The sequence below is a fragment of the Chiloscyllium punctatum genome, chromosome 52, assembly GCF_047496795.1.
Source record: "Chiloscyllium punctatum isolate Juve2018m chromosome 52, sChiPun1.3, whole genome shotgun sequence".
Lineage (NCBI taxonomy): Eukaryota > Metazoa > Chordata > Chondrichthyes > Orectolobiformes > Hemiscylliidae > Chiloscyllium > Chiloscyllium punctatum.
This window is the reverse complement of record NC_092790.1, coordinates 25,537,452-25,562,165: the sequence shown is the minus strand read 5'-3', so window position 1 is coordinate 25,562,165 and position 24,714 is coordinate 25,537,452.

Genomic DNA, 24,714 nt, shown 5'->3' with positions numbered 1-24,714 from the left:
CCTCTGGTCTCTCTCACCCCCGGTCTCTCTCGCCCCCGGTCTATCTCACCCCCGGTCTCTCTTGCCCCCGGTCTCTCTCGCCCCCGGTCTCTCTCACGCCCGGTCTCTCTCTCTCACCCCCGGTCTCTCCCTCTCACCCCCGGTCTCTCTCGCACCCGGTCTCTCTCGCCCCCGGTCTCTCTCGCCCCCGGTGTCTCTCACCCCCGGTCTCTCTCTCACCCCTGGTCTCTCTCGCCCCCGGTCTCTCTCACCCCCGGTCTCTCTTGCCATCCATCTCTCTCTCGTCGCTCCCAGTCTCTCGTCACCCCTGGGTCCCTCTCCACCCCAATCTATCTTGCCACCAGTGTCTTTTGCCACCCCGGTCTCTCTTGCCTCCGCCGGTCTCTCTTCGCTCCTGGTCTCTCTCTCTCGCCCCCGGTTTCGCTCACCCCTGGTCTCTTGTCATCCCCGGGTCTCTCTTGACCCCGGTCTCTGCCCCCCTCACTCCCTTGCCCCCGGTTTCTCTCTCGCCCCCAGTCTCTCTCTCGCCCCCACTCTCTCTCTCACCCCCAGTCTCTCTCTCGACCCCAGTTTCTCTCTCACTCCCGTTCTCTCTCTAGTCCCCGGTTTCCCTCTCATTCCCATTCTCTCTCTCGCCCCCAGTCTCTCTCTCGCCCCCAGTCTCTCTCTCGCCCCCGGTCTCTCTCTCACTCCCATTCTCTGTCTCGCCCCCAGTCTCTCTCTCGCCCCCAGTCTCTCTCTCGCCCCGAGTCTCTCTATCGCCCCCGTTCTCTCTCTCACTCCCGTTCTCTGTCTCGCCCCCAGTCTCTCTCTCGCACCCAGTCTCTCTCTCGCCCCCAGTCTCTCTCTCGTCCCCGGTCTCCCTCGCTCCAATTCTCTCTCTTGCCCCCGGTCTCTCTCTCGCTCCCGTTCTCTCTCTTGCCCCCGGTTTCTCTCTCGCCCCCATTCTCTCCCTCATTCCCGTTCTCTAACTCACCCCCGATCTCTCTCTCGCTCCCGTTCTCTCTCTTGCCCCCGGTTTCTCTCTCACCCCCCAGTCTCTCTCTCGCCCCTGGTTTCTCTCTCGCCCCCAGTCTCTGTCTCGCCCCCAGTCTCGCTCTCGCCCCCAGTATCTCTCTCGCCCCCAGTCTCTCTCTCACCCCCGGTCTCTCTCTCTCACTCCCGTTCTCTGTCTCGCCCACAGTCTCTCTCTCGCCCCTAGTTTCTCTCTCGCCCCCATTCTCTCTCTCACCCCCGGTCTCTCTCGCCCCCAGTCTCTCTCTCGCCCCCGGTCTCTCGCTCGCCCCCGGTCTCTCTCTCACTCCCGTTCTCTGTCTCGCCCCCAGTCTCTCTCTCGCCCCGGTTTCTCTCTTGCCCCCGTTCTCTCTCTCGCCCCCGGTCTCTCTCGCCCCCAGTCTCTCTCTCGGCCCCGGTCTCTCACTCGCCCCCAGTCTCTCTCTTGCCCCCAGTCTCTCTCTCGTCCCCGGTCTCCCTCGCTCCAATTCTCTCTCTTGCCCCCGGTCTCTCTCTCGCTCCCGTTCTCTCTCTTGCCTCCAGTTTCTCTCTTGCCCCCATTCTCTCTCTCGCTCCTGTTCTCTCTCTTGCCCCCGGTTTCTCTCTTGCCCCCGTTCTCTCTCGCCCCCAGTTTCTCTCTCGCCCCCAGTCTCTCTCTCACCCCCGTTCTCTCTCTCGCCCCCGGTTTCTCTCTCGCCCCCAGTCTCTCTCTCGCCCCCGGTTTCCCTCTCTTGCCCCCGTTCTCTCTCTCGCCCCCAGTCTCTCTCTCGCCCCCACTCTCTCTCTCACCCCCAGTCTCTCTCTCGCCCCCAGTTTCTCTCACACTCCCGGTCTCTCTCTAGTCCCCGGTTTCCCTCTCACTCCCATTCTCTCTCTCGCCCCCAGTCTCTCTCTCACCCCCAGTCTCTCTCTCGCCCCCGGTCTCTCTCTCACTCCCATTCTCTGTCTCGCCCCCAATTCTCTCTCTCGCCCCCAGTCTCTCTCTCGCCCCGAGTCTCTCTCTCACCCCCGTTCTCTCTCTCACTCCCGTTCTCTGTCTCGCCCCCAGTCTCTCTCTCGCACCCAGTCTCTCTCTCGCCCCCAGTCTCTCTCTCGCCCCCAGTCTCTCTCTCGCCCCTGGTTTCTCTCTCGCCCATCAGTCTCTCTCTCGCCACTAGTCTCTCTTTCACCCCCGGTTTCTCTCTCGCCCCCAGTCTCTCTCTCTGTCATCCCCTGTCTCTCTCTCGCTCCCGTTCTCTCTCTCTTGCCCCCAGTCTCTCTCTCGCCCCCGTTCTCTCTCTTGCCCACAGTCTCTCTCTCGCCCCCAGTCTCTCTCTCGTCCCCGGTCTCCCTCGCTCCAATTCTCTCTCTTGACCCCGGTCTCTCTCTCGCCCCCAGTTTCTCTCTCGCCCCTGGTTTCTCTCTCGCCCCCATTCTCTCTCTCGCTCCCGTTCTCGCTTGCCCCGGTTTCTCTCTTGCCCCCGGTCTCCCTCGCTCCAATTCTCTCTCTTGCCCCCAGTTTCTCTCTCACCCCCAATCTCTCTCTCGCCCCCGGTCTCTCTCTCACTCCCGTTCTCTGTCTCGCCCCCAGTCTCTCTCTCGCCCCCGGTTTCTCTCTCGCCCCCGTTCTCTCTCTCGCCCCCGGTCTCTCTCGCCCCCACTCACTCTCTCGCCTCCGGTCTCTCTCTCGCCCCCAGTCTCTCTCTCGCCCCCAGTCTCTCTCTCGTCCCCGGTCTCCCTCGCTCCAATTCTCTCTCTTGCCCCCGGTCTCTCTCTCACTCCCGTTCTCTATCTCGCCCCCGGTCTCTCTCTCGCCCCTGGTGTCTCTCTCGCCCCCAGTCTCTCTCTCGCCCCCATTCTCTCTCTCGCCCCCGTTCTCTCTCTCGCCCCCAGTCTCTCTCTCGCCCCCAGTCTCTCTCTCGTCCCCGGTCCCCCTCGCTCCAATTCTCTCTCTTGCCCCCGGTCTCTCTCTCGCTCCCGTTCTCTCTCTTGCCCCCGGTTTCTCTCTTGCCCCATTCTCTCTCGCTCCTGTTCTCTCTCTTGCCCCCGGTTTCTCTCTCTAGCCCCCGTTCTCTCTCGCCCCCGGTTTCTCTCTCGCCCCCGGTCTCTCTCTCGCCCCCAGTTTCCCTCTCTTGCCCCCGTTCTCTCTCTCGCCCCCAGTCTCTCTCTCGCCCCCACTCTCTCTCTCACCCCCAGTCTCTCTCTCGCCCCCAGTTTCTCTCACACTCCCGTTCTCTCTCTAGTCCCTGGTTTCCCTCTCACTCCCATTCTCTCTCTCGCTTCCCAGTCTCTCTCTCGCCCCCAGTCTCTCTCTCGCCCCCGGTCTCTCTCTCACTCCTATTCTCTGTGTCGCCCCCAGTCTCTCTCTCGCCCCCAGTCTCTCTCTCGCCCCGAGTCTCTCTCTCGCCCCCGTTCTCTCTCTCACTCCCGTTCTCGGTCTCGCCCCCCGTCTCTCTCTCGCACCCAGTCTCTCCCTCGCCCCCAGTCTCTCTCTCGCCCCCAGTCTCTCTCTCGCCCCTGGTTTCTCTCTCGCCCCCAGTCTCTCTCTCGCCACTAGTCTCTCTCTCGCCCCCAGTCTCTCTCTCGCCCCCGGTCTCTCTCTCACTCCTATTCTCTGTGCCGCCCCCAGTCTCTCTCTCGCCCCCAGTCTCTCTCTCGCCCCGAGTCTCTCTCTCGCCCCCGTTCTCTCTCTCACTCCCGTTCTCGGTCTCGCCCCCAGTCTCTCTCTCGCACCCAGTCTCTCTCTCGCCCCCAGTCTCTCTCTCGTCCCCGGTCTCCCTCGCTCCAATTCTCTCTCTTGCCCCCGGTCTCTCTCTCGCCCCCAGTTTCTCTCGCGCCCCTGGTTTCTCTCTCGCCCCCATTCTCTCTCTCGCTCCCATTCTCTCGCTTGCCCCAGTTTTTCTCTTGCCCCCGGTCTCCCTCGCTCCAATTCTCTCTCTTGCCCCCAGTTTCTCTCTCACCCCCAATCTCTCTCTCGCCCCCGGTCTCTCTCTCACTCCCGTTCTCTCTCGCCCCCAGTTTCTCTCTCGCCCCCAGGCTCTCTCTCGTCCCCGTTCTCTCTCCCACCCCCGGATTCTCTCTTACCCCCTGTCTCTCTCTCGCCCCCGTTCCCTCTCTTGCCCCCGGTTTCTCTCTCGTCCCCAGTCTCTCTCTCGCCCCTGGTTTCACTCTCACCCACAGTCTCTCTCTCGCCCCCGGTCTCTCTCTCGCCCCTGGTTTCTCTCTCACCCCCCGTTCTCTCTGTCACCCCCGCTCTCTCTCACCCCCGGTCTCTCTCTCGCCCCCGGTTTTTCTCTCGCCCACAGTCTCTCTCTCGCCCCCAGTCTCTCTCTCGTCCCCGGTCTCCCTCGCTCCCGTTCTCTCTCTCGCTCCCGTTCTCTCTCGCCCCCGTTCTCTCTCTCGCTCCCGTTCTCTCTCTCTCGCCCCCGTTCTCTCTCTCGCTCCCGTTCCCTCTCTCGCTCCCGTTCTCTCTCTTGCCGCCGGTCTCTCTCTCGCCCCTAGTTTCTCTCTCGCCCCCATTCTCTCACTCGCTCCCATTCTCTCTCATGCCCCCGGTTTCTCTCTTGCCCCCGTTCTCTCTCTTGCCCCCGGTCTCTCTCTCGCTCCCGTTCTCTCTTGCCCCCGGTGATTCTCTTGCCCCCATTCTCTCTCTCGCCCCCATTCTCTCTCTCGCCTCCATTCTCTCTCTTGCCCCCGGTTTCTCTCTCGCCCCCCGGTCTCTCTCTTGCCCCCGGTCTCTCTCTCGCCCCTAGTTTCTCTCTCGCCCCCAATTCTCTCACTCGCTCCCATTCTCTCTCATGACCGCGGTTTCTCTCTTGCCCCCGTTCTCTCTCTTGCCCCCGGTTTCTCTCTCGGCCCCGGTCTCTCTCTTGGCCCTGGTCTCTCTCTCACCCCCAGTCTCTCTCTCACCCCCAATTTCTCTCTCGCCCCCAGTCTCTCTCTCGCCCCCAGTCTCTCTCTCACCCCTGGTTTCTCTCTCACCCCCAGTCTCTCTCTCGCCCCCGCTCTCTCTCACCCCCGGTCTCTCTCTCGCCCCTGGTTTCTCTCTCGCCCCCGGTCTCTCTCTCTCACCCCCAGTCTCTCTCTCGCTCCCGGTCTCTCTCTTGTCCCTGGTCTCTCTCTCACCCCCAGTCTCTCTCTCGCCCCTGGTTTCTCTCTCACCCCCAGTCTCTCTCTCGCCCCCGCTCTCTCTCACCCCCGGTCTCTCTCTCGCCCCTGGTTTCTCTCTCGCCCCCAGTCTCTCTCTCTCACCCCCAGTCTCTCTCTCGCCCCCGGCCTCTCTCTTGTCCCTGGTCTCTCTCTCACCCCCAGTCTCTCTCTCGCCCCTGGTTTCTCTCTCGCCCCCAGTCTCTCTCTCGCCCCCAGTCTCTCTCTTTCTCTCGCCCCTGGTCTGTCTGATCTCCCCGGTCTCTCTCTCTCTCGCCCCCAGTCTGTCTCATCACCTCGGTCTCTCTCTCTCTCTTGCCCCTGGTTTCTCTCTCGCCCCCAGTCTCTCTCTTTCTCTCGCCCACGGTCTGTTTCGTCACTCCTGGTCTATCGTCCCCCCCGATCTCTCATCAACCCCGGTCTCCCTCGCTCCTGGTCCCCCTCGGCCTCAGTCTCTATCGTCCTTCGGTCTCCCTCTTCACCATTGGTCTCACTCACCCCCAGTCTCTCTCGCCCCCGGTCTCTCTCGCCCCTGGTCACTCGTCAAACCCGGTCTCTCTCGCTCCCAGTTTCTCTCGCCTCCGGTCTCTCTCGTCACCCACAGTCTCTCTTCACCCCCTGTCTCTGTCGCCTCCGGTCTCTCTCGTTCACAGTCACTCAGGTACCCCCAGTGTCTCTCGCCCCCCGGTCTCTCTCACCCCCGGTCCCTTGTCACCCCCCGGTCTCTCTCGTCACTTCCTCTCTCTCTCAGCCCCCGGTCTCCCTCATCTCTCCCGGTCTCTCTCTCACTGTCCCTGGTCTCTCTTGCCCTATCAGGTCCCTCTCGATCCCCGACTCTCTCGTCCCCGGCCTCTCTCACCGTCCCTGGTCTCTCTTGCCTCCAGTCTCTCTTGTCGCCCCCAGTCTTGCGTCCCTCCCCGGTCTCTCTCGCCCACCCCGGTCTCTCATCGCCCCTGGTCTCTCGTCGCCCCCTGGTCTCTCTCGCCTCCTGTCTCTCTCATCGCCCCTAGTCTCTTCCCCCTTCCCACACCCCCGGTCTCTCTCTCGTGCCCGGGCTCTCTCACCCCCGGTCTCTCTCGCCCCCAGTCTCTCTCTCGCCCCCGGTCACTCTCACCGCCGGTCTCTCTCTCGCCCCCAGTCTCTCTCTCGCCCCCAGTCTCTCTCTAGCCCCTGGTCTCTCTCGCCACCTCCGGTCTCTCTCACTCCCGTTTTCTCTCTTGCCCCCGGTTTCTCTCTCGCCCCCATTCTCTCTCTCTCGCTCCCGTTCTCTCTCTTGCCCCCGGTTTCTCTCTTGCCCCCATTCTCTCTCTCGCCCCCGGTCTCTATCTCGCTCCCGTTCTCTCTCGCCCCCAGTTTCTCTCTCGCCCCCACTCTCTCTCTCGCCCCCGTTCTCTCTCTTGCCCCCGGTTTCTCACTTGCCCCCGTTCTCTCTCTCGCCCCCGGTCTCTCTCGCGCTCCCGTTCTCTCTCGCCCCCAGTCTCTCTCTCGCCACCAGTCTCTCTCTCGCCCCCAGTCTCTCTCTAGCCCCTGGTCTCTCTCGCCACCTCCGGTCTCTCTCGCTCCCGTTTTCTCTCTTGCCCCCGGTTTCTCTCTCGCCCCCATTCTCTCTCTCTCTCTCCCGTTCTCTCTCTTGCCCCCGGTTTCTCTCTTGCCCCCATTCTCTCTCTCGCCCCCGGTCTCTCTCTCGCTCCCGTTCTCTCTCGCCCCCAGTTTCTCTCTCGCCCCCACTCTATCTCTCGCCCCCGTTCTCTCTCTTGCCCCCGGTTTCTCACTTGCCCCCGTTCTCTCTCTCGCCCCCGGTCTCTCTCGCGCTCCCGTTCTCTCTCGCCCCCAGTCTCCCTCTCGCCCCTAGTCGCTCTCTCGCCCCCGTTCTCTCTCTCGCCCCCGGTTTCCCTCTCTTGCCCCTGTTCTCTCTCTCGCCTTCAGTCTCTCTCTCGCCCCCAGTCTCTCTCTCGCCCCCATTTTCTCTCTCACTCACGTTCTCTCTCTCGCCCCCGGCCTCTTTCTCGCTCCCGTTCTCTCTCGCCCCCAGTCTCTCTCTCGCCCCCAGTCTCTCTCTCGCCCCCGTTCTCTCTCTTGCCCCTGGTTTCTCTCTTGCCCCCGTTCTCTATCTCGCCCCCGGTCTCTCTCTCGCTCCCGTTCTCTCCCGCCCCCAGTTTCTCTCTCGCCCCCAGTCTCTGTCTCGCCCCCAGTCTCTCTCTCGCCTCCAGTTTCTCTCTCACTCCCGTTCTCTCTCTCGCCCCCGGTTTCCCTCTCTTACCCCCGTTCTCTCTCTCGCCCCCGTTCTCTCTCTCGCCCCCGTCTCTCTCTCGCCCTCAGTTTCTCTCTCACTCCCGTTCTCTCTCTAGTCCCCGGTTTCCCTCTCACTCCCGTTCTCTCTCTCGCCCACAGTATCTCTCTCACCCCCGGTCTCTCTCTCGCCCCCGTTCCCTCTCTTGCCCCAGGTTTCTCTCTCGCCCCAAGTCTCTCTCTCGCCCCCAGTTTCTCTCTCGCCCCCGGTCTCTCTCTCGCCCTTGGTTTCTCTCTCAACCCCATTCTCTCTCTCGCCCCCGTTCCCTCTCTTGCCCCCGGTCTCTCTCTCGCCCCTCGTTTCTCTCTCACCCCTGTTCTCTCTGTCGCCCCCGCTCTCTCTCACCCCCCGTCTCTCTCTCGTCCCCGGTCTCCCTCACTCCCGTTCTCTCTTGCCCCCTGTCTCTCTCTCGCCCCTGGTTTCTCTCTCGCCCCCATTCTCTCTCTTGCTCCCGTTCTCTCTCTTGCCCCCGGTTTTTCTCTTGCCCCCGTTCTCTCTCTCACCCCCGGTCTCTCTCTCACTCCCGTTCTCTCTCGCCCCCAGTCTCTCTCTCGCCTCCAGTTTCTCTCTCACTCCCGTCCTCTCTCTCGCCCCCAGTTTCTCTGTCGCTCCCAGTCTGTCTCTCGCTCCCAGTCTCTCTCTCGCCCCCATTCTCTCTCTCGCCCCCGTTCTCTCTCTTGCCCCTGGTTTCTATCTCGCCCCCCGGTCTCTCTCTTGCCCCCAGTTTCTCTCTCACCCCCAGTCTCTCTCTCGTCCCCAGTCTCTCTCTCACCGCTGGTTTCTCTCTCAACCCCAATCTCTCTCTCGCCCCCGGTCTCTCTCTCACTCCCGTTCTCTCTCGCCCCCAGTCTCTCTCTCGCCCCCAGTCTCTCTCTTTCTCTCGCCCCTGGTCTGTCTCATCTCCCCGGTCTCTCTCTCTCTCGCCCCCAGTCTGTCTCATCACCTCGGTCTCTCTCTCTCTCTCTTGCCCCTGGTTTCTCTCTCGCCCCCAGTCTCTCTCTCTCTCTCGCCCACGGTCTGTTTCGTCACTCCTGGTCTATCGTCACCCCCGATCTCTCATCAACCCCGGTCTCCCTTGCTCCTGGTCCCCCTCGGCCTCAGTCTCTATCGTCCTTCGGTCTCCCTCTTCTCCATTGGTCTCACTCACCCCCAGTCTCTCTCGCCCCCGGTCTCTCTCGCCCCTAGTCACTCGTCAAACCCGGTCTCTCTCGCTCCCAGTTTCTCCCGCCTCCGGTCTCTCTCGTCACCCACAGTCTCTCTTCACCCCCTGTCTCTGTCGCCTCCGGTCTCCCTCGTTCCCGATCACTCAGGTACCCCCAGTGTCTCTCGCCCCCCGGTCTCTCTCACCCCCGGTCCCTTGTCACCCCCCGGTCTCTCTCGTCACTTCCTCTCTCTCTCACCCCCCGGTCTCCCTCATCTCTCCCGGTCTCTCTCTCACTGTCCCTGGTCTCTCTTGCCCTATCAGGTCCCTCTCGATCCCCGACTCTCTCGTCCCCGGCCTCTCTCACCATCCCTGGTCTCTCTTGCCTCCAGTCTCTCTTGTCGCCCCCTGTCTTGCGTCCCTCCCCGGTTTCTCTCGCCCACCCCGGTCTCTCATCGCCCCTGGTCTCTCGTCGCCCCCTGGTCTCTCTCGCCTCCTGTCTCTCTAATCGCCCCTAGTCTCTTCCCCCTTCCCACACCCCCGGTCTCTCTCTCGTGCCCGGGCTCTCTCACCCCCGGTCTCTCTCGCCCCCAGTCTCTCTCTCGCCCCCGGTCACTCTCACCGCCGGTCTTTCTCACTCCCAGTTTCTTGTCACCCCCGGTTTCTCGCCCCCGGTCTCTCTCTCGCCCCCAGTCTCTCTCTCGCCCCCAGTCTCTCTCTAGCCCCTGGTCTCTCTCGCCACCTCCGGTCTCTCTCGCTCCCGTTTTCTCTCTTGCCCCCGGTTTCTCTCTCGCCCCCATTCTCTCTCTCTCGCTCCCGTTGTCTCTCTTGCCCCCGGTTTCTCTCTTGCCCCCATTCTCTCTCTCGCCCCCGGTCTCTCTCTCGCTCCCGTTCTCTCTCGCCCCCAGTTTCTCTCTCGCCCCCACTCTCTCTCTCGCCCCCGTTCTCTCTCTTGCCCCCGGTTTCTCACTTGCCCCCGTTCTCTCTCTCGCCCCCGGTCTCTCTCGCGCTCCCGTTCTCTCTCGCCCCCAGTCTCTCTCTCGCCCTCAGTCTCTCTCTCGCCCCCAGTCTCTCTCTCGCCCCCATTTTCTCTCTCACTCCCGTTCTCTCTCTCGCCCCCGGTCTCTTTCTCGCTCCCGTTCTCTCTCGCCCCCAGTCTCTCTCTCGCCCCCAGTCTCTCTCTCGCCCCCGTTCTCTCTCTTGCCCCTGGTTTCTCTCTTGCCCCCGTTCTCTATCTCGCCCCCGGTCTCTCTCTCGCTCCCGTTCTCTCCCGCCCCCAGTTTCTCTCTCGCCCCCAGTCTCTCTCTCACCCCCGTTCTCTCTCTCACCCCCAGTCTCTCTCTCGCCCCCAGTCTCTCTCTCGCCTCCAGTTTCTCTCTCACTCCCGTTCTCTCTCTCGCCCCCGGTTTCCCTCTCTTGCCCCCGTTCTCTCTCTCGCCCCCGTTCTCTCTCTCGCCCCCAGTCTCTCTCTCGCCCCCAGTTTCTCTCTCACTCCCGTTCTCTCTCTAGTCCCCGGTTTCCCTCTCACTCCCGTTCTCTCTCTCGCCCACAGAATCTCTCTCACCCCCGTTCTCTCTCTCGCCCCCGGTTTCTCTCTTGCCCCCGGTCTCTCTCTCGCCCACGTTCCCTCTCTTGCCCCAGGTTTCTCTCTCGCCCCAAGTCTCTCTCTCGCCCCCAGTTTCTCTCTCGCCCCCGGTCTCTCTCTCGCCCTTGGTTTCTCTCTCAACCCCATTCTCTCTCTCGCCCCCGTTCCCTCTCTTGCCCCCGGTCTCTCTCTCGCCCCTCGTTTCTCTCTCACCCCCGTTCTCTCTGTCGCCCCCGCTCTCTCTCACCCCCCGTCTCTCTCTCGTCCCCGGTCTCCCTCACTCCCGTTCTCTCTTGCCCCCTGTCTCTCTCTCGCCCCTGGTTTCTCTCTCGCCCGCATTCTCTCTCTTGCTCCCGTTCTCTCTCTTGCCCCCGGTTTTTCTCTTGCCCCCGTTCTCTCTCTCACCCCCGGTCTCTCTCTCACTCCCGTTCTCTCTCGACCCCAGTCTCTCTCTCGCCTCCCGTTTCTCTCTCACTCCCGTCCTCTCTCTCGCCCCCAGTTTCTCTCTCGCTCCCAGTCTGTCTCTCGCCCCCAGTCTCTCTCTCGCCCCCATTCTCTCTCTCGCCCCCGTTCTCTCTCTTGCCCCTGGTTTCTATCTCGCCTCCAGTTTCTCTCTCGCTCCCAGTCTCTCTCTTGCCCCCTGTCTCTCTCTCGCCCCTGGTTTCTCTCTCGCCCGCATTCTCTCTCTTGCTCCCGTTCTCTCTCTTGCCCCCGGTTTTTCTCTTGCCCCCGTTCTCTCTCTCACCCCCGGTCTCTCTCTCACTCCCGTTCTCTCTCGCCCCCAGTCTCTCTCTCGCCTCCCGTTTCTCTCTCACTCCCGTCCTCTCTCTCGCCCCCAGTTTCTCTCTCGCTCCCAGTCTGTCTCTCGCCCCCAGTCTCTCTCTCGCCCCCATTCTCTCTCTCGCCCCCGTTCTCTCTCTTGCCCCTGGTTTCAATCTCGCCCCCCGGTCTCTCTCTTGCCCCTGGTGTCTCTCTCGCCCCCAGTCTCTCTCTCACACCCAGTCTCTCTCTCGCCCCCACTCTCTCTCACCCCCGGTCTTTCTCTCACCCCCGGTGTCTCTCTCACCCCCGGTTTGTCTCTCGCCCCCAGTCTCTCCCTCTCACCCCCAGTCTCTCTCTCGCCCCCGGTTTCTCTCTCGCCCCCAGTCTCTCTCTCACCCCTGGCTTCTCTCTCGCCCCCAGTCTCTCTCTCGCCCCCAGTCTCTCTCTCTCTCTTGCCCCTGGTTTCTCTCTCGCCCCCAGTCTCTCTCTCTTGCCCCCAGTCTGTTTCATCACTCCTGGTCTATCGTCACCCCCGGTCTCTCATCAACCCCGTTCTCCCTCGCTCCCGATCTCCCTCGGCCTCAGTCTCTATCGTCCTTCGGTCTCTCTCTTCACCATTGGTCTCACTCACCCCCAGTCTCTCTCGCCCCCGGTCTCTCTCGCCCCTGGTGACTCATCAAACCCGGTCTCTCACACTCCCAGTTTCTCTTGCCTCCAGTCTCTCTCGTCACCCACAGTCTCTCGTCACCCCCTGTCTCTGTCACCTCCGGTCTCTCTCGTTCCCGATCACTCAGGTACCCCCAGTGTCTCTCGCCCCCCGGTCTCTCTCACCCCCGGTCCCTTGTCACCCCCCGGTCTCTCTCGTCACTTCCTCTCTCTCTCACCTCCCGGTCTCCCTCATCTCTCCCGGTCTCTCTCTCACTGTCCCTGGTCTCTCTTGCCCTATCAGGTCCCTCTCGATCCCCGACTCTCTCGTCCCCGGCCTCTCTCACCGTCCCTGGTCTCTCTTGACTCCAGTCTCTCTTGTCGCCCCCAGTCTTGCGTCCCTCCCCGGTCTCTCTCGCCCACCCCGGTCTCTCATCGCCCCTGGTCTCTCGTCGCCCCCTGGTCTCTCTCGCGTCCTGTCTCTCTCATCGCCCCTGGTCTCTTCCCCCTTCCCACACCCCCAGTCTCTCTCTCGCGTCCGGGCTTTCTCGCGCACAGTCTCTCTCGCCCCCCGGCCTGTCTCATTGCTCCCTGCCTCTCTCGCACCCATCCTCTCTCGCTCCTGGTCTCTCTCGCTCCCGGTCTCTCTCTCTCGTCCCCAGTCACTCTCGGCCCCGGTCTCTCTTGACCCCACTTTCTCTCTCGCCCCCAATCTCTCTCATCGCCCCTGGTGTGTCTCGTCTCCCCCTGTCTCTCGCCCCTGGTCTCCCTCACCGCAGGTCTCTTTTGCATCCCGGTCTCTCTCGCCCCTGGTCTCTCTTGCCCCACCGGTCTATCTCGCCGCCCCCCCCCCCGGTCTCTCTCGTCCCCGGTCTCTCTCTCACATCCCCGGTCTAACTCGCCGCCCCCCCCCCACCCCCGGTCTCTGTTGTCCCCGGTCTCTCTGTCTCACCCCCGGTCTCTCTCGTCACCCCGTCTCTCTTGCCCCTGGACTCTCTCTCGCCCCCGGTCTCTCTTCATCCCTGATCTCTCTCTCTCGCCCCCGGTATCTCTCGCTCCTGGTCTCTCTCGTCACCCCCTCCCTCTCACCCCTGGTCGCTTTCTCGCCCCCAGTCTCACTCTTGTCCCCTGTCTCTCTCGCCCCCTGGTCTCCCTTATTGTTCCCCAGTCTCTCTCGCCCCCGGTCTCTCTCGTTGTCCCTGGTCTCTCGTCACCCCCGGGTCTCTCTCCACTCCAATCTCTCTCGTCCCCGGAGACTTTCACCCCCCCGGTCTCTCTCATCCCCTGTCTCTCTCTCTCTCACCCCCGGTATCTCACCCCCGGTTTCTCTCGTCACCCCCTCCATCTCACTCTCGATCTCTTCTCGTCCCCAGTCTCTCTTCACCCCCGGTCTCACTCTCTCGTCCCCATGCTCTCTCTCGCCCCCCTGCTCTCTCTTGCCCCCGGTCTCTATTGTCGCAATCGGTCTCTTGTCACCCCCGGTTCTCTCTCGTCCCCAGTCTCTCTCGCCCCAGGTCTCTCTCGTTGTCCCTGGTCTCTCGTCACCCCTGGGTCTCTCTCTATCCCAATCTCTCTCGCCCCCGGTGTCTTTCGCCCCCTCCCCCGGGTCTCTCTTGTTGCCCCCAGACTCTCGTCACCCCCAGTGTCTTGCCCCCGGTTTCTCGCCCACAGTCTCTCTTGTCCCTGGTCTGTCTTGTCGCTCACTGTCTCTCTCACACCCAGCCTGTCTCACTTCCCGGCCTCTCTCGTTCACAGTCTCTCTCTCGCCCCCGGTCACTCTCACCCCCAGTCTCTCTCAACCCCACTTTCTCTCTCCCCCGGTCTCTCTCGTCACCCCGGTCTCTCTCGTCTCCTCCTGTCTCTCACCCCCGGTCTCTCTCACCCCAGGTCTCTTTTGCACCCCGGTCTCTCTTGCCCCACCTGTCTCTCTCGCTCCCCACCCCGGTCTCTCTCGCACCCCGGTCTCTCTTCACCCCCTGTCTCTCTCTGTCTCTCGCTCCCGGTCTCTCTCGTCACCCCCTCTATCTCTCACCCCCGGTCTCTTTCTCGCCCTCCGTCTTTCTCACCCCCTGGTGTCTCTCCCCCCCTGTCTTTCTCACCCCCGGTCTCTCTCACTCCCGGTCTGTCTCGTTGCCCCCTGTCCCTCTAGCCCCCCGGTCTCTCTCGCAAACCCCTCTCTCTCACCCCCCGGTCTCTCTTCACCCCCGGTCTCTCTCTCTCGCCTCCAGTCTCTCTCATCTCCGGTCGATCTTGTCACCCCCTCTCTCTCGCCCCCGGGCTCTCTTGCCCACAGTCTCTCTCACTCCCGGTCTGTCTCGTTGTCCCCTGTCCCTCTAGCCCCCCGGTCTCTCTTGCAAACCCCTCTCTCTCACCGCTCGGTCTCTCTTCACCCCTGGTCTCTCTCTCTCTCTCGCCTCCAGTCTCTCTCATCTCCGGTCTATCTTGTCACCCCCTCTCTCTCGCCCCCGGGCTCTCTTGCCCACAGTCTCTCTCACTCCCGGTCTGTCTCGTTGCCCCCTGTCCCTCTAGCCCCCCGGTCTCTCTCGCAAACCCCTCTCTCTCACACCCCGTCTCTCTTCACCCCCGGGCTCACTCTCTCTCCCCTCCGGTCTCTCTCATCCCCGGTCTCTCTTGTCACTCTGTCTCTCTTGCCCCCGGGCTCTCTTTCGCCCTCGGTCTTTCTCACCCGCTGTCTCTCTCACCCCCGGTCCCTCTCTCACCCCCGGTCTCTCTCGCCCCCTGGTCTCTCTCTCACCCCCGGTCTCTCTCTCACCCCCGGTCTCTCTCTCACCCCCGGTCTCTCTCTCACCCCCGGTCTCTCTCACTCACGGTCTCTCTCTCTCTCACCCCCGGTCTCTCTCTCACCCCCGGTCTCTCTCACCCCCGGTCTCTCTCTCTCACCCCCAGTTTCTCTCACATCTGGTCTCTCTCGTCCCCGGTCTCTCTCTCGCCCCCAGTCTCTCTCGCCCCCGGTCTCTCTCGCCCCCGGTCCCTCTCACCCCCGGTCTCTCTCGACCCGGTCTCTCTCTCTCACCCCCGGTCTCTCTCTCTCACCCCCGGGGTCTCTCTCCCCCGGTCTCTCTCACCCCCGGTCTCTCTCACCCCCGGTCTCTCTCGACCCGGTCTCTCTCTCTCACCCCCGGTCTCTCTCTCTCACTCCCGGGGTCTCTCTCCCCCGGTCTCTCGAACCCCCGGTATCTCTCGCCCCCGGTCTCTCTCTCACACCCCCGTCTCTCTCTCACCTCTGGTCTCTCTCGCCCCCGGTCTCTCTCGCCCCCGGTCTCTCTCACCCCCGGTCTCTCTCGCCGCCGGTCTCTCTCGCCCCCGGTCTCTCTCGCCCCCGGTCTCTCTCGCCCCCGGTCTCTCTCACCCCCGTTCTCTCTCTCTCACCCCCGGTCTCTCTCACCCCCGGTCTCTCTCGCCCCCGGTCTCTCTCTCTCACCCCCGTCTCTCTCTCACCTCTGGTCTCTCTCGCCTCCGGTCTCTCTCGCCCCCGGTCTCTCTCACCCCCGGTCTCTCTCGCCCCCGGTCTCTCTCGCCCCCGGTCTCTCTCACGCCCGGTCTCTCTCTCTCACCCCCGGTCTCTCCCTCTCACCCCCGGTCTCTCTCCCACCCGGTCTCTCTAGCCCCCGGTCTCTCTCGCCCCCGGTGTCTCTCACCCCCGGTCTCTCTCTCACCCCTGTTCTCTCTCGCCCCCGGTCTCTCTCGCCCCCGGTCTCTCTTGCCATCCATCTCTCTCTCGTCGGTCCCAGTCTCTCGTCACCCCTGGGTCTCTCTCCACCCCAATCTATCTTGCCCCCAGTGTCTTTTGCCCCCCCGGTCTCTCTTGCCTCCCCCGGTCTCTCTTCGCTCCTGGTCTCTCTCTCTCGCCCCCGGTTTCGCTCACCCCTGGTCTCTTGTCATCCCCGGGTCTCTCTTGACCCCGGTCTCTGCCCCCCTCACTCCCTTGCCCCCGGTTTCTCTCTCGCCCACAGTCTCTCTCTCTCTCGCCCCCGGTTTCCCTCTTTTGCCCCCGTTCTATCTCTCGCCCCCAGTCTCTCTCTCGCCCCACTCTCTCTCTCACCCCCAGTCTCTCTCTCTCCCCCAGTTTCTCTCTCACTCCCGTTCTCTCTCTAGTCCCCGGTTTCCCTCTCATTCCCATTCTCTCTCTCGCCCCCACTCTCTCTCTCGCCCCCAGTCTCTCTCTCGCCCCCGGTCTCTCTCTCACTCCCATTCTCTGTCTCGCCCCCAGTCTCTCTCTCGCCCCGAGTCTCTCTCTCGCCCCGAGTCTCTCTCTCGTCCCCGTTCTCTCTCTCACTCCCGTTCTCTGTCTCGCCCCCAGTCTCTCTCTCGCACCCAGTCTCTCTCTTGCCCCCAGTCTCTCCCTCACCCCCAGTCTCTCTCTCGCCCCTGGTTTCTCTCTCGCCCCCAGTCTCTCTCTCGCCACTAGTCTCTCTTTCACCCCCGGTTTCTCTCTCGCCCCCAGTCTCTCTCTGTCATCCCCTGTCTCTCTCTCGCTCCCGTTCTCTCTCTCTTGCCCCCAGTCTCTCTCTCGCCCCCGTTCTCTCTCTCGCCCCCAGTCTCTCTCTTGCCCCCAATCTCTCTCTCGCCCCCAGTCTCTCTCTCGTCCCCGGTCTCCCTCGCTCCAATTCTCTCTTGCCCCCAGTTTCTCTCTCGCCCCCAGTCTCTCTCTCGCCCCCAGTCTCTCTCTCGCTCCCGTTCTCTCTCTTGCCCCCGGTCTCTCTCTTGCCCCCAGTTCCTCTCTCACCCCTGATTTCTCTCTCGACCCCATTCTCTCTCTCGCTCCCATTCTCTCGCTTGCCCCGGTTTCTCTCTTGCCCCCGGTCTCCCACGCTCCAATTCTCTCTCTTGCCCCCAGTTTCTCTCTCACCCCCAATCTCTCTCTCGCCCCTGGTCTCTCTCTCACTCCCGTTCTCTCTCGCCCCCAGTTTCTCTCTCGCCCCCAGTCTCTCTCTCGCCCCCAGTCTCTCTTTCGTCCCCGGTCTCCCTCGCTCCAATTCTCTCTCTTGCCCCCGGTCTCTCTCTCGCTCCCGTTCTCTCTCTTGCCCCCGGTTTCTCTCTCGCCCCCATTCTCTCCCTCGCTCCCGTTCTCTATCTCACCCCCGATCTCTCTCTCGCTCCCGTTCTCTCTCTTGCCCCCGGTTTCTCTCTCGCCCCCCAGTCTCTCTCTCGCCCCTGGTTTCTCTCTCGCCCCCAGTCTCTGTCTCGCCCCCAGTCTCTCTCTCGCCCCCAGTATCTCTCTCGCCCCCAGTCTCTCTCTCGCCCCCGGTCTCTCTCTCACTCCAGTTCTCTGTCTCGCCCCCAGTCCCTCTCTCACCCTAGTTTCTCTCTCGCCCCCGTTCTCTCTCTCACCCCCGGTCTCTCTCGCCCCCAGTCTCTCTCTCGCCCCCGGTCTCTCGCTCGCCCCCGGTCTCTCTTTCACTCCCGTTCTCTGTCTCGCCCCCAGTCTCTCTCTCGCCCCCGGTTTCTCTCTCGCCCCCGTTCTCTCTCTCGCCCCCGGTCTCTCTCGCCCCCAGTCTCTCTCTCTTGCCCCCGGTCTCTCTCTCGCCCCCAGTCTCTCTCTCGCCCCCGGTCTCCCTCGCTCCAATTCTCTCTTTTGCCCCCGGTCTCTCTCTCACTCCCGTTCTCTATCTCGCCCCCCGGTCTCTCTCTCGCCCCTGGTGTCTCTCTCGCCCCCAGTCTCTCTCTCGCCCCCATTCTCTCTCTCGCCCCCGTTCTCTCTCTCGCCCCCGGTCTCTCTCTCGCCCCCAGTCTCTCTCTCGCCACTAGTCTCTCTTTCACCCCGGGTTTCTCTCTCGCCCCCAGTCTCTCTCTGTCATCCCCTGTCTCTCTCTCGCTCCCGTTCTCTCTCTCTTGCCCCCAGTCTCTCTCTCGCCCCCGTTCTCTCTCTCGCCCCCAGTCTCTCTCTCGCCCCCAGTCTCTCTCGTCCCCGGTCTCCCTCGCTCCAATTCTCTCTCTTGCCCCCATTCTCTCTCTCGCCCCCAGTTTCTCTCTCGCCCCTGGTTTCTCTCTCGCCCCCATTCTCTCTCTCGCTCCCGTTCTCTCGCTTGCCCTGGTTTCTCTCTTGCCCCCGGTCTCCCTCGCTCCAATTCTCTCTCTTGCCCCCAGTTTCTCTCTCACCCCCAATCTCTCTCTCGCCCCCGGTCTCTCTCTCACTCCCGTTCTCTCTCGCCCCCAGTTTCTCTCTCGCCCCCAGGCTCTCTCTCGCCCCCGTTCTCTCTCCCACCCCCGGATTCTCTCTTACCCCCTGTCTCTCTCTCGCCCCCGTTCCCTCTCTTGCCCCCGGTTTTTCTCTCGTCCCCGGTCTCTCTCTCGCCCCTGGTTTCACTCTCACCCACAGTCTCTCTCGCCCCCGGTCTCTCTCTCGCCCCTGGTTTCTCTCTCACCCCCCGTTCTCTCTGTCACCCCCGCTCTCTCTCACCCCCGGTCTCTCTCTCGCCCCCGGTTTGTCTCTCGCCCCCAGTCTCTCTCTCGCCCCCAGTCTCTCTCTCGCCCCCAGTCTCTCCCCCCGCCCCCCCAGTCTGTCTCTCGTCCCCGGTCTCCCTCGCTCCCGTTCTCTCTCTCGCTCCCGTTCTCTCTCTCGCCCCCGTTCTCTCTCTCGCTCCCGTTCTCTCTCTCGCTCCCGTTCTCTTTCCCCCCCCCCTCTCTCTCTCGCTCCCGTTCTCTCTCTCGCTCCCGTTCTCTCTCTTGCCGCCGGTCTCTCTCTCGCCCCTAGTTTCTCTCTCGCCCCCATTCTCTCTCTCGCTCCCATTCTCTCTCATGCCCCTGGTTTCTCTCTTGCCCCCGTTCTCTCTGTTGACCCCGGTCTGTCTCTCGCTCCCGTTCTCTCTTGCCCCCGGTGATTCTCTTGCCCCCATTCTCTCTTTCGCCCCCGGTCTCTCTCTCGCTCCCGTTCTCTCTCGACCCCAGTGTGTCTAGCCCCCAGTCTCTCTCTCGCCCCCATTCTCTCTCTCGCCTCCATTGTCTCTCTTGTCCCCGGTTTCTCTCTCGCCCCCCGGTCTCTCTCTTGCCCCTGGTCTCTCTCTCACCCCCAGTCTCTCTCTCACCCCCAGTTTCTCTCTCGCCCCCAGTCTGTCTATCGTCCCCAGTCTCTCTCTCGCCCCCATTCTCTCTCTCGCCCCCATTCTCTCTCTTGCCCCCGGTTTCTCTCTCGCCCCCGGTCTCTCTCTTGCCCCTGGTCTCTCTCTCGCCCCCAGTCTCTCTTGCCCCCAGTCTCTCTCTCACCCGTGGTTTCTCTCTCACCCCCAGTCTCTCTCTCGCCCCCGCTCTCTCTCACCCCCGGTCTCTCTCTCGCCCCTGGTTTCTCTCTCGCCCCCAGTCTCTCTCTCTCACCCCCAGTCTCTCTCTCGCTCCCGGTCTCTCTCTTGACCCTGGTCTCTCTCTCACCCCCAGTCTCTCTCTCGCCCCTGGTTTCTCTCTCGCCCCCAGTCTCTCTCTCGCCCCCAGTCTCTCTCTTTCTCTCGCCCCTGGTCTGTCTCATCTCCCCGGTCTCTCTCTCTCTCGCCCCCAGTCTGTCTCATCACCTCGGTCTCTCTCTCTCTCTTGCCCCTGGTTTCTCTCTCGCCCCCAGTCTCTCTCTTTCTCTCGCCCACGGTCTGTTTCGTCACTCCTGGTCTATCGTCCCCCCAGATCTCTCATCAACCCCGGTCTCCCTCACTCCCGGTCTCCCTCGGCATCAGTCTCTATCGTCCTTCGGTCTCCCTCTTCACCATTGGTCTCACTCACCCCCAGTCTCTCTCGCCCCCGGTCTCTCTCGCCCCTGGTCACTCGTCAAACCCGGTCTCTCTCGCTCCCAGTTTCACTCACCCCCGCTCTCTCTCGCCCCCAGTCTCTCTCACGCCCCCGGTCTCTCGCTCGCCCCCGGTCTCTCTCTCTCTCCCGTTCACTGTCTCGCCCCCAGTCTCTCTCTCGCCCCCGGTTTCTCTCTCGCCCCCGTTCTCTCTCTCGCCCCCGGTCTCTCTCGCCCCCAGTCTCTCTCTCGCCCCCCAGTCTCTCTCTCGCCCCCGTTCTCTCTCTCGCTCCCGTTCTCTCTTGCCCCCGGTGATTCTCTTGCCCCCATTCTCTCTCTCGCCCCCGGTCTCTCTCTCGCTCCCGTTCTCTCTCGACCCCAGTGTGTCTCGCCCCCAGTCTCTCTCTCGCCCCCATTCTCTCTCTCGCCTCCATTGTCTCTCTTGCCCCCGGTTTCTCTCTCGCCCCCCGGTCTCTCTCTTGCCCCTGGTCTCTCTCTCACCCCCAGTCTCTCTCTCGCTCCCGGTCTCTCTCTTGACCCTGGTCTCTCTCTCACCCCCAGTCTCTCTCTCGCCCCTGGTTTCTCTCTCGCCCCCAGTCTCTCTCTCGCCCCCAGTCTCTCTTTCTCTCGCCCCTGGTCTGTCTCATCTCCCCGGTCTCTCTCTCTCTCGCCCCCAGTCTGTCTCATCACCTCGGTCTCTCTCTCTCTCTTGCCCCTGGTTTCTCTCTCGCCCCCAGTCTCTCTCTCTCTCTCGCCCACGGTCTGTTTCGTCACTCCTGGTCTATCGTCACCCCCGATCTCTCATCAACCCCGGTCTCCCTCACTCCCGGTCTCCCTCGGCATCAGTCTCTATCGTCCTTCGGTCTCCCTCTTCACCATTGGTCTCACTCACCCCCAGTCTCTCTCGCCCCCGGTCTCTCTCGCCCCTGGTCACTCGTCAAACCCGGTCTCTCTCGCTCCCAGTTTCTCTCACCCCCGGTCTCTCTCGCCCCCAGTCTCTCTAACGCCCCCGGTCTCTCGCTCGCCCCCGGTCTCTCTCTCTCCCGTTCACTGTCTCGCCCCCAGTCTCTCTCTCGCCCCCGGTTTCTCTCTCGCCCCCGTTCTCTCTCTCGCCCCCGGTCTCTCTCGCCCCCAGTCTCTCTCTCGCCCCCAGTCTCTCTCTCGCCCCCGTTCTCTCTCTCGCCCCCAGTCTCTCTCTCGCCCCCAGTCTCTCTCTCGTCCCCGGTCTCCCTCGCTCCAATTCTCTCTCTTGGCCCCGGTCTCTCTCTCACTCCCGTTCTCTATCTCGCCCCCGGTCTCTCTCTCGCCCCTGGTGTCTCTCTCGCCCCCAGTCTCTCTCTCGCCCCCATTCTCTCTCTCGCCCCCGTTCTCTCTCTCGCCCCCAGTCTCTCTCTCGCCCCCAGTCTCTCTCTCGTCCCCGGTCTCCCTCGCTCCAATTCTCTCTCTTGGCCCCGGTCTCTCTCTCGCTCCCGTTCTCTCTCTTTTCCCCGGTTTCTCTCTTACCCCCGGTCTCTCTCGCCCCCAGTCTCTCTAACGCCCCCGGTCTCTCTCTCGTCCCCGGTCTCCCTCGCTCCAATTCTCTCTCTTGCCCCCGGTCTCTCTCTCGCCCCCAGTCTCTCTCTCGCCCCCAGTCTCTCTCTCGTCCCCGGTCTCCCTCGCTCCAATTCTCTCTCTTGGCCCCGGTCACTCTCTCACTCCCATTCTCTATCTCGCCCCCGGTCTCTCTCTCGCCCCTGGTGTCTCTCTCGCCCCCAGTCTCTCTCTCGCCCCCATTCTCTCTTTCGCCCCCGTTCTCTCTCTCGCCCCCAGTCTCTATCTCCCCCTCAGTCTCTCTCTCGTCCCCGGTCTCCCTCGCTCCAATTCTCTCTCTCGCCCCCAGTCTCTCTCTCGCCCCCAGTCTCTCTCTCGTCCCCGGTCTCCCTCGCTCCAATTCTCTCTCTTGGCCCCGGTCTGTCTCTCACTCCCGTTCTCTATCTCGCCCCCGGTCTCTCTCTCGCCCCTGGTGTCTCTCTCGCCCCCAGTCTCTCTCTCGCTCCTGTTCTCTCTCTTGCCCCCGGTTTCTCTCTCTAGCCCCCGTTCTCTCTCGCCCCCAGTTTCTCTCTCGCCCCCAGTCTCTCTCTCACCCCCGTTCTCTCTCTCGCCCCCGGTTTCTCTCTCGCCCCCGGTCTCTCTCTCGCCCCCGGTTTCTCTCTTGCCCCCTTTCTCTCTCTCGCCCCCAGTCTCTCTCTCGCCCCCACTCTCTCTCTCTCACCCCCAGACTCTCTCTCGCCCCCTGTTTCTCTCACACTCCCGTTCTCTCTCTCGTCCCTGGTTTCCCTCTCACTCCCATTCTCTCTCTCGCCCCCAGTCTCTCTCTCGCCCCCAGTCTCTCTCTCGCCCCCGGTCTCTCTCTCACTCCCATTCTCTGTCTCGCCCCCAGTCTCTCTCTCGCCCCCAGTCTCTCTCTCGCCCCGAGTCTCTCTCTCGCCCCCGTTCTCTCTCTCAAACCCGTTCTCTGTCTCGCCCCCAGTCTCTCTCTCGCACCCAGTCTCTCTCTCGCCCCCAGTCTCTCTCTCGCCCCCAGTCTCTCTCTCGCCCCTGGTTTCTCTCTCGCCCCCAGTCTCTCTCTCCCCACTAGTCTCCCTTTCACCCCCGGTTTCTCTCTCGCCCCCAGTCTCTCTCTGTCATCCCCTGTCTCTCTCTCGCTCCCGTTCTCTCTCACTTGCCCCCAGTCTCTCTCTCGCCCCCGTTCTCTCTCCCGCCCCCAGTCTCTCTCTCGCCCCCAGTCTCTCTCTCGTCCCCGGTCTCCCTCGCTCCAATTCTCTCTCTTGCCCCCCGTCTCTCTCTTGCCCCCAGTTTCTCTCTCGCCCCTGGTTTCTCTCTCGCCCCCATTCTCTCTCTCGCTCCCATTCTCTCGCTTGCCCCGGTTTCTCTCTTGCCCCCGGTCTCCCTCGCTCCAATTCTCTCTCTTGCCCCCAGTTTCTCTCTCACCCCCAATCTCTCTCTCGCCCCCGGTCTCTCTCTCACTCCCGTTCTCTCTCGCCCCCAGTTTCTCTCTCGCCCCCAGGCTCTCTCTCGCCCCCGTTCTCTCTCCCACCCCCGGATTCTCTCTTACCCCCTGTCTCTCTCTCGCCCCCGTTCCCTCTCTTGCCCCCGGTTTCTCTCTCGTCCCCGGTCTCTCTCACGCCCCTGGTTTCACTCTCACCCACAGTCTCTCTCTCGCCCCCGGTCTCTCTCTCGCCCCTGGTTTCTCTCTCACCCCCCGTTCTCTCTGTCACCCCCGCTCTCTCTCACCCCCGGTCTCACTCTCACCCCCGGTTTCTCTCTCGCCCCCAGTCTCTCTCTCGCCCCCAGTCTCTCTCTCGCCCCCAGTCTCTCTCTCGTCCCCGGTCTCCCTCGCTCCCGTTCTCTCTCTCGCTCCCGTTCTCTCTCTCGCCCCCGTTCTCTCTCTCGCTCCCGTTCTCTCTCTCGCTCCCGTTCTCTCTCTCGCCCCCGTTCTCTCTCTCGCTCCCGTTCTCTCTCTCGCTCCCGTTCTCTCTCTTGCCGCCGGTCTCTCTCGCCCCTAGTTTCTCTCTCGCCCCCATTCTCTCACTCGCTCCCATTCTCACTCATGCCCCCGGTTTCTCTCTTGCCCCCGTTCTCTCTCTTGCCCCAGGTCTCTCTCTCGCTCCCGTTCTCTCTTGCCCCCGGTGATTCTCTTGCCCCCATTCTCTCTCTCGCCCCCGGTCTCTCTCTCGCTCCCGTTCTCTCTCGCCCCCAGTCTGTCTCTCGCCCCCAGTCTCTCCCTCGACCCCATTCTCTCTCTCGCCTCCATTCTCTCTCTTGCCCCCGGTTTCTCTCTCGCCCCCCGGTCTCTCTCTTGCCCCTGGTCTCTCTCTCACCCCCAGTCTCTCTCTTGCCCCCAGTTTCTCTCTCACCCCCAGTCTGTCTATCGTCCCCAGTCTCTCTCTCGCCCCCATTCTCTCTCTCGCCCCGTTCTCTCTCTTGCCCCCGGTTTCTCTCTCACCCCCGGTCTCTCTCTTGCCCCTGGTCTCTCTCTCACCCCCAGTCTCTCTCTCACCCCCAGTTTCTCTCTCGCCCCCAGTCTCTCTCTCGCCCCCAGTCTCTCTCTCACCCCTGGTTTCTCCCTCACCCCCAGTCTCTCTCTCGCCCCCGCTCTCTCTCACCCCCGGTCTCTCTCTCGCCCCTGGTTTCTCTCTCGCCCCCAGTCTCTCTCTCTCACCTCCAGTCTCTCTCTCGCTCCCGGTCTCTATCTTGTCCCTGGTCTCTCTCTCACCCCCAGTCTCTCTCTCGCCCCCGTTCTCTCTCACCCCCGGTCTCTCTCTCGCACCTGGTTTCTCTCTCGCCCCCAGTCTCTCTCTCTCACCCCCAGTCTCTCTCACACCCCCGGCCTCTCTCTTGTCCCTGGTCTCTCTCTCACCCCCAGTCTCTCTCTCGCCCCTGGTTTCTCTCTCGCCCCCAGTCTCTCTCTCGCCCCCAGTCTCTCTCTTTCTCTCGCCCCTGGTCTGTCTCATCTCCCCGGTCTCTCTCTCTCTCGCCCCCAGTCTGTCTCATCACCTCGGTCTCTCTCTCTCTCTTGCCCCTGGTTTCTCTCTCGCCCCCAGTCTCTCTCTCTCTCTCGCCCACGGTCTGTTTCGTCACTCCTGGTCTATCGTCACACCCGATCTCTCATCAACCCCGGTCTCCCTCGCTCCCGGTCTCCCTCGGCCTCAGTCTCTATCAACCTTCGGTCTCCCTCTTCACCATTGGTCTCACTCACCCCCAGTCTCTCTCGCCCCCGGTCTCTCTCGCCCCTGGTCACTCGTCAAACCCGGTCTCGCTCGCTCCCAGTTTCTCTCGCCTCCGGTCTCTCTCGTCACCCACAGTCTCTCTTCAACCCCTGTCTCTGTCGCCTCCGGTCTCTCTCGTTTCCGATCACTCAGGTACCCACAGTGTCTCTCGCCCCCCGGTCTCTCTCACCCCCGGTCCCTTGTCATCCCCCGGTCTCTCTCGTCACTTCCTCTCTCTCTCACCCCCCGGTCTCCCTCATCTCTCCCGGTCTCTCTCTCACTGTCCCTGGTCTCTCTTGCCCTATCAGGTCCCTCTCGATCCCCGACTCTCTCATCCCCGGCCTCTCTCACCATCCCTGGTCTCTCTTGCCTCCAGTCTCTCTTGTCGCCCCCAGTCTCGCGTCCCTCCCCGGTCTCTCTCGCCCACCCCGGTCTCTCATCGCCCCTGGTCTCTCGTCGCCCCCTGGTCTCTCTCGCCTCCTGTCTCTCTCATCGCCCCTAGTCTCTTCCCCCTTCCCACACCCCCGGTCTCTCTCTCGTGCCCGGGCTATCTCAACCCCGGTCTCTCTCGCCCCCAGTCTCTCTCTCGCCCCCGGACACTCTCACCGCCGGTCTTTCTCACTCCCAGTTTCTTGTCACCCCCGGTTTCTCGCCCCTGGTCTCTCTCGCCCCCAGTCTCTCTCTCGCCCCCAGTTT